The 14,940-nt window shown below is 39.1% G+C and overlaps 1 protein-coding gene across 3 annotated transcripts in view; it reads left to right on the forward strand.

Moving 5' to 3' along the window:
- The window catches only part of LOC106060356 (uncharacterized), a 117,274-nt gene that overhangs the window by 55,709 nt on the left and 46,625 nt on the right, over positions 1–14,940 (forward strand). The window contains exon 1 of one of the 3 annotated variants that reach the window (XM_056040225.1): positions 1,019–1,139. The exons of the other annotated variants lie outside the window; for them this stretch is intronic. The gene's annotated coding sequence lies outside the window, so the exon portion shown is untranslated. Of the gene's footprint in view, positions 1–1,018; positions 1,140–14,940 lie in introns of those variants that run through there. 3 annotated transcript variants of the gene reach the window in all.

Consider the following 14,940-nt stretch of genomic DNA (forward strand, 5'->3'; position numbering starts at 1 on the left):
CTTTCTGAAAATATTAAAGACTGCCTGGGTGGACCACTTCGGGGGCCGATTTTGAGTTTGTGTTTCCACACAAAACTGTCTTTTGTAATCTTGTTTTTTTATATTTTAGTTGGCGACAGTGAAGCTCAATTAATAGCCCTTAAGATTGTTGAGTTGATTGTGAACATCTTCATTGTCTGAAATCCTCGATGTTTTGTTAATTTAAAATATGTTTTATTTTCCCTTATATCTCTAAAAGTTGTTCAATTGGTTGACATTTTGAGTAATGACTACATCACTGTGGAACACATTCTGGAATTTGTAGCACTAAGTGTTAGGGATTCATTGCTCGTTTTGTTTTAATGACTGACATCAAGGCGTTGATTGGATAGACAGAACGATTGGGAGAGAAGGGAGAGAAAAAGTAGTGAGGAGCAGAGAGGGAAGCAGTGAGAGGGAGAAAGAGGTTGATGCAAGTGCGAAAAGATAAGCTTTTGTGTTTAGTCTATGTATTAGAAAGAGAGAAGAGACAGATGGGAGAGAGAAAGAGAGGAGTAAAAAAAGAAGAGTGTGGAGGAAGAGAGAGAAGAGGGGAGAGAGGGAGGGAAAGGAAAGAGAGGGAGAGAAAGAAGAGAGTGAGAGGGAGGGAAATGGAGAAAGAAGCGAGATTGAGAACGAGAGAGAAGAGAGAAAGAAGAGAGATAGAGAGAGGAGGGGGAAGAGAGGGATGTCTGTGCTATAAAAAACTTTTTTGAATGCAGAACCAATCTCCTGGGCTAAGTTAACCCAGCATTAGTCAGAGCGCCAGTGTTAGCCAGCAATGAAGCACCCTTCCCACGCCGCGCTCACCACACACACGACAAACCACCGCCTGGCTTAATTGAAAATCTCTTTGTGCTGTGCATTCATTTCTCTCTGATTTCTTATTACAGCAATGAGCGTTGTTACAAATATTTTTTTTTATTCAGAAATGTGGAACTAAGTTATTGTTTATTCTTTCAGACTTAAAAAAATAAAAATAAATGTATGATTCATATAAGGGGAACATAAACCAAAATCTAAATTACAAAAAATAATTTGGATGCACAGTAGATTTGAATCTAGTATTTAAGTTTCTGGAATTCAGACTAAATCTTAATGCTAAGCGAAAAGATTTACAGGTAAGTAAAAGTCAAATTTAAACTTTGACCCCCTTCATCCTCCTTGTAATGATCTTTTTTGTTTTATATTGAACTCCTACATTGTCATTTGGTTTGTTTCTCTTGACACTTTCCTGACAGTCTCACGCTAACAAATCTAATAGTAAGGTTTACTGACGATCTTTTGTTTTTTAGTACCGTTTTGCATTGGACGAGTCCTTAGAACTCATATAGATAGAGAGATACTGAGCAAAGCTAAGGAGCTGACCAGAGGGAGTACACATTGTTGAGTTTGGTTATCAGGTCATTAAAGTTCTACTTCATATTCTATGGAAACTGTCTCGTGGTATCCTTGAAAGAGTTACACTTCACTATAAGTTCTAGATCTTTTACATCTTAAAGTCGTGCAATGGTTTCTCAGGAATAGGTCTCTAGAGCCACAAGAAGTACCCTATGAAATGAACAAAATACCTTATGAAATGAACAAAGTACCCTATGGGTTGAACGAAGTAAACTATGAATTGAACGAAATAAGCCATGAATTGATCCATAGTCTTTTTCCCATTGAAGGGCTCCAAGAATAGTTTGGCTATGTCCTGGAGGAAGAAATACAAACGATTTAAGAAACAAGGTGGTCTGTACTGGAGGGTAGTACATTTTACTCACGTATTCACGCACTTCATATTTCTTGTAAAGGCATATAATCTTGTTTAGCGTATGCCATAGGAGCCTAATCCATTCATATAATCTTGTTTAGCGTATGCCATAGGAGCCTAATCCATTCATATAATCTTGTTTAGCGTATGCCATAGGAGCCTAATCCATTCATATAATCTTGTTTAGCGTATGCCATAGGAGCCTAATCCATTCATATAATCTTGTTTAGCGTATGCCATAGGAGCCTAATCCATTCATATAATCTTGTTTAGCGTATGCCATAGGAGCCTAGTTCATTCATATAATCTTGTTTAGCGTATGCCATAGGAGCCTAGTTCATTCATATAATCTTGTTTAGCGTATGCCATAGGAGCCTAGTCCATTCATATAATCTTGTTAAGCTTATGCCATAGGAGCCTAGTTCATTCATATAATCTTGTTTAGCGTATGCCATAGGAGCCTAGTTCATTCATATAATCTTGTTTAGCATATGCCATAGGAGCCTAGTTCATTTATATAATCTTGTTTAGCGTATGCCATAGGAGCACATTCATATAATCTTGTTAAGCGTATTGTATAAACAGCAGCCTAATTCATTCATATATTCATGTTTAACGTATGCAGAATAGCCTAGTTTCTAATTTATACCATTTGTTTCTAAAATCATACCATGTGCACCCGTATGTTATCTCTCTTTCGTCATTTATGTACCATTTGTTCTTTATACACGATAGCTCTTGTCATATTTCTATTGTGACCCGATAACACTTGTCATATTTATATTTATAGGTCTTTTTGTGTGTTTGATCTCCTACGACAGAGATAGAAATATCAAATAGTCCTTAGCAATATACTATTCTATTTTGTTGAAGACCTGTACACCATAGTTCTTATACAAAGTTAAGATCAGTCCTATATTACAGTTTTTTTTTATATTTTAGAAAATTCCTTAAGAATTGATTATTATATCCTAACCTAAAGCTATCGAAAGGATGGCTGGGGATGGTGGCGGGTGTTAATGTTATTTTTACTATCCACTTACTCTGTCTGTCTGGTAAAATGTGTCCAAGTTATTTCTCCCACACCCAATCTCGGATGAAGCTGAAATTTTGCACAATTATTTCTTTACCTGATAACACAAGAATCAATTTAAGAATTTTAACGATTTGACTATTGGTAATTATTAATTAATTAATTAATTATTTGCCACCACTTTATCCAGTACAAATTCTTTCCCTTGTTCTATACCAAACGGAATTATACCAAACGGAAAAGGGAAAGAACTTGTACTTGACAAAGTGGTGGCATAAATTGAATTAGTCTCCTTTGTACTTTGTGTAGAGAAGTAGGTCGTGGCTTAAAGAATTAAAACTAACAATACACACCTATTACAAGACACAACACACCCATAGCAAAGTCAAACAGACGCAAAAAACTCTGGTTTCCCTGGCAATCAAATCATTAAATAGAAACAATCTGATATAAACTTTTCACATGTAAATTATGAGTGAGTCTGGTGTGAATGTACATTTTAGTTTTCTTTAGGTATAATGTTTTGTTTAGTGTAATGCACACATTTAAGACAAATTTCCTTACGGATAATAAAGATAGTTATCATTATTATTAAACTTATTTTCATAAGCACTGCGCCGGCACATTTTTTATTTTATTGACTTGATTGGGGGGGGGAGGGGCTTGAACCTTTGAGTTCGAATTGAAGTCGTACAACTTTTTTTTTTAATCTATACAATTTATTTAAAAAGAGATCACGGTAACCTTCACCCAGATATCTGTCCCCCCCCTTTCCCAACTGGTTCAGACAATGGACAGATATCTGTCCCCCCTTTCCCAACTGGTCCAGACAATGGACAGATATCTGTCCCCTTTCCCAACTGGTCCAGACAATGGACAGATATCTGTCCCCTTTCCCAACTGGTCCAGACAATGGACAGATATCTGTCCCCTTTCCCAACTGGTCCAGACAATGGACAGATATCTGTCCCCCCTTTCCCAACTGGTCCAGACAATGGACAGATATCTGTCCCTTTCCCAACTGGTCCAGACAATGGACAGATATCTGTCCCCCCCTTTCCCAACTGGTCCAGACAATGGACAGATATCTGTCCCCCCCTTTCCCAACTGGTCCAGACAATGGACAGATATCTGTCCCCCCCCTTTCCCAACTGGTCCAGACAATGGACAGATATCTGTCCCCCCCTTTCCCAACAGGTCCAGACAATGGACAGATATCTGTCCCAATTCCCAACTGGTCCAGACAATGGACAGATATCTGTCCCCTTTCCCAACTGGTCCAGACACTGGACATATATCTGTCCCCCCTTTCCCAACTGGTCCAGACAATGGACAGATATCTGTCCCAATTCCCAACTGGTCCAGACAATGGACAGATATCTGTCCCTTTCCCAACTGGTCCAGACAATGGACAGATATCTGTCCCCTTTCCCAACTGGTCCAGACAATGGACAGATATCTGTCCCCTTTCCCAACTGGTCCAGACAATAGACAGATATCTGTCCCTTTCCCAACTGGTCCAGACAATGGACAGATATCTGTCCCCTTTCCCAACTGGTCCAGACAATGGACAGATATCTGTCCCTTTCCCAACTGGTCCAGACAATGGACAGATATCTGTCCCCCCCTTTCCCAACTGGTCCAGACAATGGACAGATATCTGTCCCTTTCCCAACTGGTCCAGACAATGGACAGATATCTGTCCCCCCCCTTTCCCAACTGGTCCAGACAATGGACAGATATCTGTCCCCTCCCTTTCCCAACTGGTCCAGACAATGGACAGATATCTGTCCCTTTCCCAACTGGTCCAGACAATGGACAGATATCTGTCCCCCCCTTTCCCAACTGGTCCAGACAATGGACAGATATTTGTCCCTTTCCCAACTGGTCCAGACAATGGACAGATATCTGTCCCCCCCCCTTTCCCAACTGGTCCAGACAATGGACAGATATCTGTCCCTTTCCCAACTGGTCCAGACAATGGACAGATATCTGTCCCCCCCTTTCCCAACTGGTCCAGACAATGGACAGATATCTGTCCCCTCCCTTTCCCAACTGGTCCAGACAATGGACAGATATCTGTCCCCTTTCCCAACTGGTCCAGACAATGGACAGATATCTGTCCCTTTCCCAACTGGTCCAGATAATGGACAGATATCTGTCCCCCCTTTCCCAACAGATCAAGACAATGGACAGATATGTCCCCCCCCCTTTCCCAACAGGTCCAGACATGACAATGGACAGATATCTGTCCTCTTTCCCAACAGGTCCAGACAATGGACAGATATCTGTCCCCTTTCCCAACTGGTCCAGACAATGGACAGATATCTGTCCCCCCTTTCCCAACTGGTCCAGACAATGGACAGATATCTGTCCCCTTTCCCAACTGGTCCAGACAATGGACAGATATCTGTCCCTTTCCCAACTGGTCCAGACAATGGACAGATATCTGTCCCCTTTCCCAACTGGTCCAGACAATGGACTGATATCTGTCCCTTTCCCAACTGGTCCAGACAATGGACAGATATCTGTCCCCTTTCCCAACTGGTCCAGACAATGGACAGATATCTGTCCCCCCTTTCCCAACTGGTCCAGACAATGGACAGATATCTGTCCCCTTTCCCAACTGGTCCAGACAATGGACAGATATCTGTCCCTTTCCCAACTGGTCCAGACAATGGACAGATATCTGTCCCCTTTCCCAACTGGTCCAGACAATGGACTGATATCTGTCCCTTTCCCAACTGGTCCAGACAATGGACAGATATCTGTCCCCCCCTTTCCCAACTGGTCCAGACAATGGACAGATATCTGTCCCCCCCCCTTTCCCAACTGGTCCAGACAATGGACAGATATCTGTCCCCCCTTTCCCAACTGGTTCAGACAATGGACAGATATCTGTCCCAATTCCCAACTGGTCCAGACAATGGACAGATATCTGTCCCCTTTCCCAACTGGTCCAGACACTGGACATATATCTGTCCCCCCTTTCCCAACTGGTCCAGACAATGGACAGATATCTGTCCCAATTCCCAACTGGTCCAGACAATGGACAGATATCTGTCCCCTTTCCCAACTGGTCCAGACAATGGACAGATATCTGTCCCCCCTTTCCCAACTGGTCCAGACAATGGACAGATATCTGTCCCCCCTTTCCCAACTGGTCCAGACAATGGACAGATATCTGTCCCTTTCCCAACTGGTCCAGACAATGGACAGATATCTGTCCCCTTTCCCAACTGGTCCAGACAATGGACAGATATCTGTCCCTTTCCCAACTGGTCCAGACAATGGACAGATATCTGTCCCCCCCTTTCCCAACTGGTCCAGACAATGGACAGATATCTGTCCCTTTCCCAACTGGTCCAGACAATGGACAGATATCTGTCCCCTCCCTTTCCCAACTGGTCCAGACAATGGACAGATATCTGTCCCTTTCCCAACTGGTCCAGACAATGGACAGATATATGTCCCCCCCTTTCCCAACTGGTCCAGACAATGGACAGATATTTGTCCCTTTCCCAACTGGTCCAGACAATGGACAGATATCTGTCCCCCCCTTTTCCCAACTGGTCCAGACAATGGACAGATATCTGTCCCTTTCCCAACTGGTCCAGACAATGGACAGATATCTGTCCCCTCCCTTTCCCAACTGGTCCAGACAATGGACAGATATCTGTCCCCTTTCCCAACTGGTCCAGACAATGGACAGATATCTGTCCCTTTCCCAACTGGTCCAGATAATGGACAGATATCTGTCCCCCCTTTCCCAACAGATCAAGACAATGGACAGATATGTCCCCCCCCCTTTCCCAACAGGTCCAGACAATGGACAGATATCTGTCCTCTTTCCCAACAGGTCCAGACAATGGACAGATAGCAAGAGAACAAACTGTAATAATAAATGTCTCTAAATCAAAACCAATAACAATAAACTCAGGTGTACCTCAAGGCACAGTCTTAAGTCCACTACTGTTTTTAATTTACATAAATGATTTACCAAATTGGATTAGTTTAGGAACAAAAGTCAGATTATTTGAAGACGATAGCATAATATAAAGAATAATTTAAACAACACAAGACACAGAAATTTTCCAAAGAAAATTAGATGAATTACAGAAATGGGAATCAAATAGTTTTTCCACCCACTAAAATGTCAGTTATTAAGAGCAACAAAAAAATAATAATAAAACAAGATTCCACTTATCCTATTCTTGGTAAACTAGTAACCCAGCCTTAAAACGCAAAATACCGAGGTGCTATACTAATTGAAAAACTGTCATGGAATCCTCATATCGATGAAACTATTCAAAAATCAAACAAAGCATTAGGATTTACTTTAAAAAATCTATCAAATAAGAACATAAAACTAAAATGTTATGTATATTTAACCTTGGTTAGGCCAATTATAGAATATGCATCCTCTGTTAGGGACCCCTCAACTCAAGAAAACATTAAGAAACTGGAACAGACACAAAATAGAGCAGTGAGATTCATAACAAACGAATATTCACATTTGACTAGAGTAACACCTTTAGCAAAATCACTTAATTTAGAAAGACTTCAGGACAGAAGACTTAAAAGTAAAGTAGGCACAAAGATAAAGGCACATTCCTCATTCCATATGCTAGGACAAATCTGTACAAATACTCCTCATTCCCTAGTGCTTATTAGAGCATGGAATGGGTTGCCTGAGCTAGCCAGGAAACCAATGCTTTTGTAGAATTTAAGTCATTGGTCAACATGCAAGACTCGTAGGACGTAATCATCTTCTTTTTTTAAAGTAACGTCTGTAGTGTATAAGAGAAGATAATAGGACCTTAGTGCATTGAGAAAGCTAAAAGCATGAAATTGTGCTAATCAAAAACAATTGGGAGAAATATTTCAAATCGCACAGATTAATTTTCTTTTACAAATGTAATTACATGACTGATCCAAACTAATTGGTACAATTACATTTAATATATAAGCTTCGTGTGTTTTTTTTTTTTATTTAAAGTCTATATATCTTACGCGCTCTTGGCAAGATGGCTGCTCCCTGTTTACTGTTATAAGAGATGAGTTAAATTTTTCGTTTTGTTGTATTAAAATCAAACCAAATTCATTAAAAAAGCTATTTAACTAATAAACTAATATCTTTAAATTATATATTTAACATAATTCAGCATTTTTTTCATACTAATTAATTCAAATTAACAACTCTCAGCTTAGCCCTTAGGACTAGATCTAGAAATCTAGACCTAGTCAAGTCAGTCTAGTCTAGTTTTAGTGTTAGACTTAGACTTTAATTAAGGCTTTAGATCTACTAATCATCTACTAATACTACTAATAATAACTAATAGTAATATTCTATATAGTTAATTATACACGTAAATATATTGATCTAGAATTAGATCTAGTCTAGGTCCATATTTTGAATTTAATAAACCATTTCATTTGATTTAATTGTCATTGTAAATTAGCTTTCAATTTAGATTTAGACATAAATTAGGCATTGTAAACCTTAAACTAGATTTAGACTAGACCCCTTTAAAAACTAAAATCAACAACAATCATCATGAAATTGCTCTGGCTATTTATCCTAATAATTACTAAATACATACTAGCTGAACACAGAACCAGATCTACCTTAGTCAACACTAAACTTAAAAAAGAAACAACAGTCATAATCAATCATCACACTTTAGATCAAAGCAACTTAAAAAATAACCTAACATACACATCCATAACACTAAAGAAGATTACCCATCACAAATGGAAGTTCTCAATCAGACACAGCAGAAATAAATACCTATCACTGTTAATATTAATAGCAGGAGATGTAGAGTCAAATCCAGGGCCTAGATCTAAAGATAGATGCAACATCTGCAAAAAAGTATGCACCATGAAACAGAAAGCCATTCAATGTGACACCTGCGATGAATGGTACCATGCATCATGTCTCCATATGAATACACCTGTGTATTATGCCTTAGGCAACAAAAATGCATCATGGCACTGTGTACCGTGTGGGTTACCTCAGTTTACATCAGGACTGTTTCATTCCTTTGATGCAGACACTTCTAACCCATACAACATCCTAAACACCATCCCAAACCAAACTCACCAACCACTAGCCAGATCCACTCCTGTTAAACCTAAATCTACTAAAATTAATACAACAGCCTCACTAAACAAACCTACTAAAGAAGTAACACCAAAATACCTTAAAACCTTAGTAATAAATTTTCAAAGCATTAGGAACAAAACAGCAGACTTAGAAATTTTATTAGAATGTGAGAAACCAGACATAATTGCAGGCACAGAAACTTGGCTACATCCTGAAATTTATAATGCAGAAATTTTCAATAGTGTTACGATCCTCTCTCCTAATCATCAGGCCTTCTGTAAACACTGCTAAAACTCAACACAATACATCAACACATCAAGAACTTGACAACAAGAGCTCCACATAATCTGGTACTTTAATAATGAGTGAATAAGTAGAAGACAGCCAATACTAGACAATTGGCATCAAACACATCAACAACTAAAATGTCACTATGTACATCACCGTACAAAACTCTACTGTCTCTCTTTCTGGACTTGTACATCAACACATGAGGACTCAACCAGGACCGACTTCATGGCCGACTAACAGTCCCGGTCTCGACGCTCTCCGGTCTTGAACTGCCGCTTTCCTACACACTGTCACTCGTACACGCAGGCTTTCGATCACATGACCATAACATTGGTCATATTTGCGTGTAATCGTGTAATCGTAGTACTGTCCCTTGTCCAAGGCCCCGCTGACCTGAGTGTTTCACGTGTGTGTCAGCTGAGCCAATAGTTAACCCTTTTGCGCCGCCAATAGGGTCATAACACTGCCCCCTTCTCAGATTTGTCCGTCCCGGACAAATCTATCACACGACATGGGCAGTGGCGTTGAATCGATGCAGGAGGAGGTCTATCGGTGGGGGCGACAATGGGCTTATAGTGCCATCTCGATGGAGCCATCTGCGTTGTATACTGCGTATGTCTCTTTCTCCTTCTGCTCCAGTTGACCTTCACCTGGTTGCACAGACGTCGTGGTTGCATCGCCATGCACTTTGGATTCAGCAACCATCGCCTTCTTTGGTCGCTCACTACTGAAGGCAGCCAGCCAGCACATGGGGAGGGATAAGATGTCAGGACTGGGGTCACCAAGATCTTTGGCCTATCAGGTTGTTTCATAGGGCTTTCAAGAGATGGGTTTTGGGAATGGGTATTAGGTCCACAGGAGGGGAAATAGTGGCACACATCATCTTCAGGCTTGTCCGGAGGGCAAACTAGTGGAGCAAGTTGGCAGCACTCCACTTGCGAAGGTCCCTCATCTTCAGCATCAGGCTCCAGTTCACTTACTTGACCATCATCAGGGCTTCTCACTATGGTCTCGTCAGCAGGACAAACGTCTGTCGGGTGCAGACCTTGCCGATGGGTTCCTTGGAGTTGGCGTTCTCCCTGCAAAGCTCGACACACAAAGTTCTTGCCAAACATCTGGGTGCAGCCATCAGGATTCGAGCTCCTCCCATAAACACTGGCAGATTGACAGATGTCTTTAATGTCCTCAGCTACGAGCTTGGGGAAAGACACAACGTTGTCATGTTCTGTCTGGCTGATGGAGGCACTCAGATCAGGTACGTCTACAGCAAAAGCGTTGGTTGAGCTATTGGTCTCTTCTCTTGTTTCTTCACCTGTCTCTTTCTGCGAGTCCCCCTTGATCACATTCTGAAAGCCAGCCAACATCTGTTTTTGAAATGTGATCAAGAGCTCTACCACATCAGGTTCGAGTTCAAAGAGGAACGTGTTCGGATCTTCCTCTTCATCCACCAGGGCTTGCCGGAGACGTTCTTTAAGAGTTTCGTTGTTCCTTTCGTAGTACTTCAGTCCTCGCCATTTCAGCTCTTGTTTCAGTTCTTTCAGATTCAGTTCATCTAGCAGTTTTACAGAAGCCATAGGAAATCCCACTTCAAGACACCAGTGTTACGTTCTCTCTCTCCTAATCAGCAGGCCTTCTGTAAACACTGCTAAAACTCAACACAATACATCAACACATCAAGAACTTGACAACAAGAGCTCCACATAATCTGGTACTTTAATAATGAGTGAATAAGTAGAAGACAGCCAATACTAGACAATTGGCATCAAACACATCAACAACTAAAATGTCACTATGTACATCACCGTACAAAACTCTACTGTCTCTCTTTCTGGACTTGTACATCAACACATGAGGACTCAACCAGGACCGACTTCATGGCCGACTAACAGTCCCGGTCTCGACGCTCTCCGGTCTTGAACTGCCGCTTTCCTACACACTGTCACTCGTACACGCAGGCTTTCGATCACATGACCATAACATTGGTCATATTTGCGTGTAATCGTGTAATCGTAGTACTGTCCCTTGTCCAATGCCCCGCTGACCTGAGTGTTTCACGTGTGTGTCAGCTGAGCCAATAGTTAACCCTTTTGCGCCGCCAATAGGGTCATAACAATAGTAATTATGAAATTTTTAGAAAAGATAGGGCTGATAATCATGGAGGAGTTCTTTTAGCAATAAAAAACACTCTTATAGCAGAAGAAATTACCTTACCTAACTCAAAAAATATAGAATCAACATTTTGTAAAATTAATACCACCTCAACATCCCTAATAATAGGCAACATTTACAGACCACCAAATTCTAGTTTAGGATACATGCAGGAACTATGTAATCAGATTACGACACTTACAGAGACAAATAAAAATGCAGTTTTTTGGATTATGGGTGATTTCAACCTACCTGATATAAATTGGAAAACACTAACCATAGATAAACACCAAAACCTTAAGGACATAAATGAGCTTTTCATAGAAACTTTACACAACCTAAGTTTAGATCAAATCATTAAAAAGCCAACTAGATTAAACAACACATTAGATCTCTTCTTAACCAACAGACCTGGATTAGTAGTTGATTATGATATTATCCCTGGTCTATCAGACCATGAGATCATAAAAATACACAGTCAGATAAAAGCAGTAGCCAATACAAAACCCAAAAGAAAAATCTTACTCTGGAATAAATGTAACCTAACACAACTACACCAAGCTGCATTAAACTTTCAACAAACATTCTTATTAGAAAAAGACATTAACCAACCAGTCGATGACCTCTGGAATTTCATTAAAAACCATCTTAAAAGCATTATAGAAAATCAAATACCAACTAAATACACATCAAACAAAATAAATAAATGCTGGTTTAATAATAGACTAAAGAAGCTTTGTAAACAGAAGGAAAACCTATATAGAAAATTTAAAGAAACTAATGCAGAAAGAGTTTACCAAAAGTATATAAAAATTAAACACTTAACCCAAAAAGTAAGCTGACAGCTGCAGAGTGAATACATAAACAATGTAATATCTAAAGACAACAACAAAAACCTATGGTCATACATTAAGTCTAAGAAAATGGAAACAACAGGCGTAGCGCCATTAAAAGATGAACATAACATAATACATAATGATAATGAAACTAAAGCAAACATTCTAAACAAATACTTTGCATCAGCATTCTCAGCCCCAGGAGACAAAGACATATTACTGAATTTGAACCAAGTAGACAACATAGAAGATATAGTAGTACAAGAAAATGGAATTCAAAAACTATTAGCCAACACCAAACCAAATAAAGCTTCTGGACCTAATGGTATTCCAGCTAGATTACTCAAAGAACTAAGTAATGAGCTAGCCCTAGTGTTCAAAATACTCTTTCAGGCTTCACTTAACCAGGGCAGAGTACCAAAGGACTGGAAAGAAGCTAATGTCACCCCCCTATTTAAAAAAGGAGAAAAATCTGACCCAGGAAACTACAGACCAGTATCACTTACCAGCATCACATGTAAAATCCTAGAACACATAATATGTAGCAACATCATAAACCACTTAGACAAACATAATGTCCTCACACCATACCAACATGGCTTTAGGAAATATAGATCATGTGAAACACAACTAATAGGACTAATTGATGATTTATCAAAAGGTTTAGATAATAGTGAACAAATAGATGCTATCTTACTAGATTTTTCTAAGGCTTTTGACAAAGTTCACCACCATAGTTTGCTTAAAAAATTAAAATATTTCGGCATTAATGGTCCACTGCATCAGTGGATTAAAGACTTTCTGATAGGGAGAGAACAAACTGTAATAATAAATGGCTCTAAATCAACACCGATAACAGTAAACTCAGGTGTACCTCAAGGAACAGTCTTGGGTCCACTACTATTTTTAATTTACATAAATGATTTACCAAATTGCATTAGTTCAGGAACAAAAGTCAGATTATTTGCAGACGATTGCATAATATATAGAACAATAAAAACAACACAAGACACAGATATTTTACAAAGAGAATTAGATGAATTACAGAAATGGGAATCAAATTGGAGCATGTCTTTCCACCCAGAAAAATGTCAGTTGTTAAGAGTAACAAAAAAACTAAAACAAATTAATTCCACTTATCTTATTCATGGCAAACCAGTAACACAGACTAAAAACGCAAAATACCTAGGTGTTATAATAAATGAAAAACTGTCATGGAATCCACATATTGATGAAACTACAAAAAAATCAAACAAAGCATTAGGATTTATTAAAAGAAATTTCTATAAATCAAATAAGAACATAAAACTAAAATGTTATTTAACCTTGGTTAGGCCAATAATAGAATATGCATCCTCTGTTTGGGACCCCCCAACTCAAGAAAACATTAAGAAACTAGAACAGACACAAAATAGAGCAGTGCGATTCATAACAAACGAATATTCACATTTGACTAGAGTAACACCTTTAGTAAAATCACTAAATTTAGAAAGCCTTCAGGACAGAAGGCTCAAAAGTAAAGTAGCAATCATACATAAAACACTGAACCATAATCTTCAAATACAAAAACAAAATTTAATAAAATACTCTGAAAGACACAAAGATAAAGGCACATTCCTCGTCCCATATGCTAGGACAAATTTGTACAAATACTCCTTCTTCCCTAGTGCTATTAGAGCATGGAATGGGTTGCCTGAGCTAGCCAGGAAAACCAGTGACTTGGCAGAATTTAAGTCATTGGTTAATATGCATGACTAAATGCATGACGCGTAGGACGTAATCATCTTCTTTTTTGAAGTAACGTCTGTATTATATAAGATAAGATAAGATCCCGCTATTCAAGTCTCTCCTTCGTGGAGTGGACGGACGCTTATCTCAAAAATGTCTCTAACGATTTCCTACAAAATTAACAGTTAATGTATATCGTTGAGAAAAGAATTATTAGCTCGTTGGCCACATGGAAAAAAAGATTAAGTTTGACGTTATAATTTATCAAAATAAAAATAAATAACGGTAAATTTAAATTTGGCTAGAAACTAAATCTAGGTCTAGATCCTACTTCGGTTTTGAAAGGATTATTGCGTTCTTGAAAGGACTGTCTCATTCTGGAATTTCCGAATTTATTGATTTAAGAGTTTAATAGATTAATCTTCTGTAATATTGTGCGCATTGTCTTCTAAGTCGAGATCTAAGTGCCTATCATAGGACTATTAAAAGGTGTACTAGATCTCTACATTCCTTTAACCAGGATTCGGTGGAGAAGGGGGGGGGTAAACAATGTTTTAAAATTCATTAATTTTTAAGAGAAAAACAATCGCTCACTAAGTAGCATAAAGGAGGTATTGTCTGTTGCTTTGTTTTTGTTAAAGTATTTTAAATGTCTTTCTTGTTCTTGTTTTTAATGTATAGTCAAAGTAAACCTACAACTGTATCACTGCGCTGCATTCTGTAGTGTTTACCTGTATGGCACGGGGTTAGGGTTGCTCTTGCTTTCACCTGTCTAGCACGACAAGGGAGAGAACTCGAACAATTTTGTTGATAGGCCAGATTGTGTATGTGTTTGTGTGTTCGTGTGCGTACGTGCTCATTGATAGGCTTGGGTTATGCAACTTGTCAATCAGAGATAAAGTGTTAAGTACAAAATGTTTGCGAAAATGTCAAATACCTATTTACGCAAGTACGCAAATAAATAATAGACCCATATATCTATATACTATACAGATATTACCCTCTGCCCGCGTGTCTTAAC

The sequence above is a fragment of the Biomphalaria glabrata genome, chromosome 9, assembly GCF_947242115.1.
Source record: "Biomphalaria glabrata chromosome 9, xgBioGlab47.1, whole genome shotgun sequence".
Classification (NCBI taxonomy): Eukaryota; Metazoa; Mollusca; class Gastropoda; family Planorbidae; genus Biomphalaria; species Biomphalaria glabrata.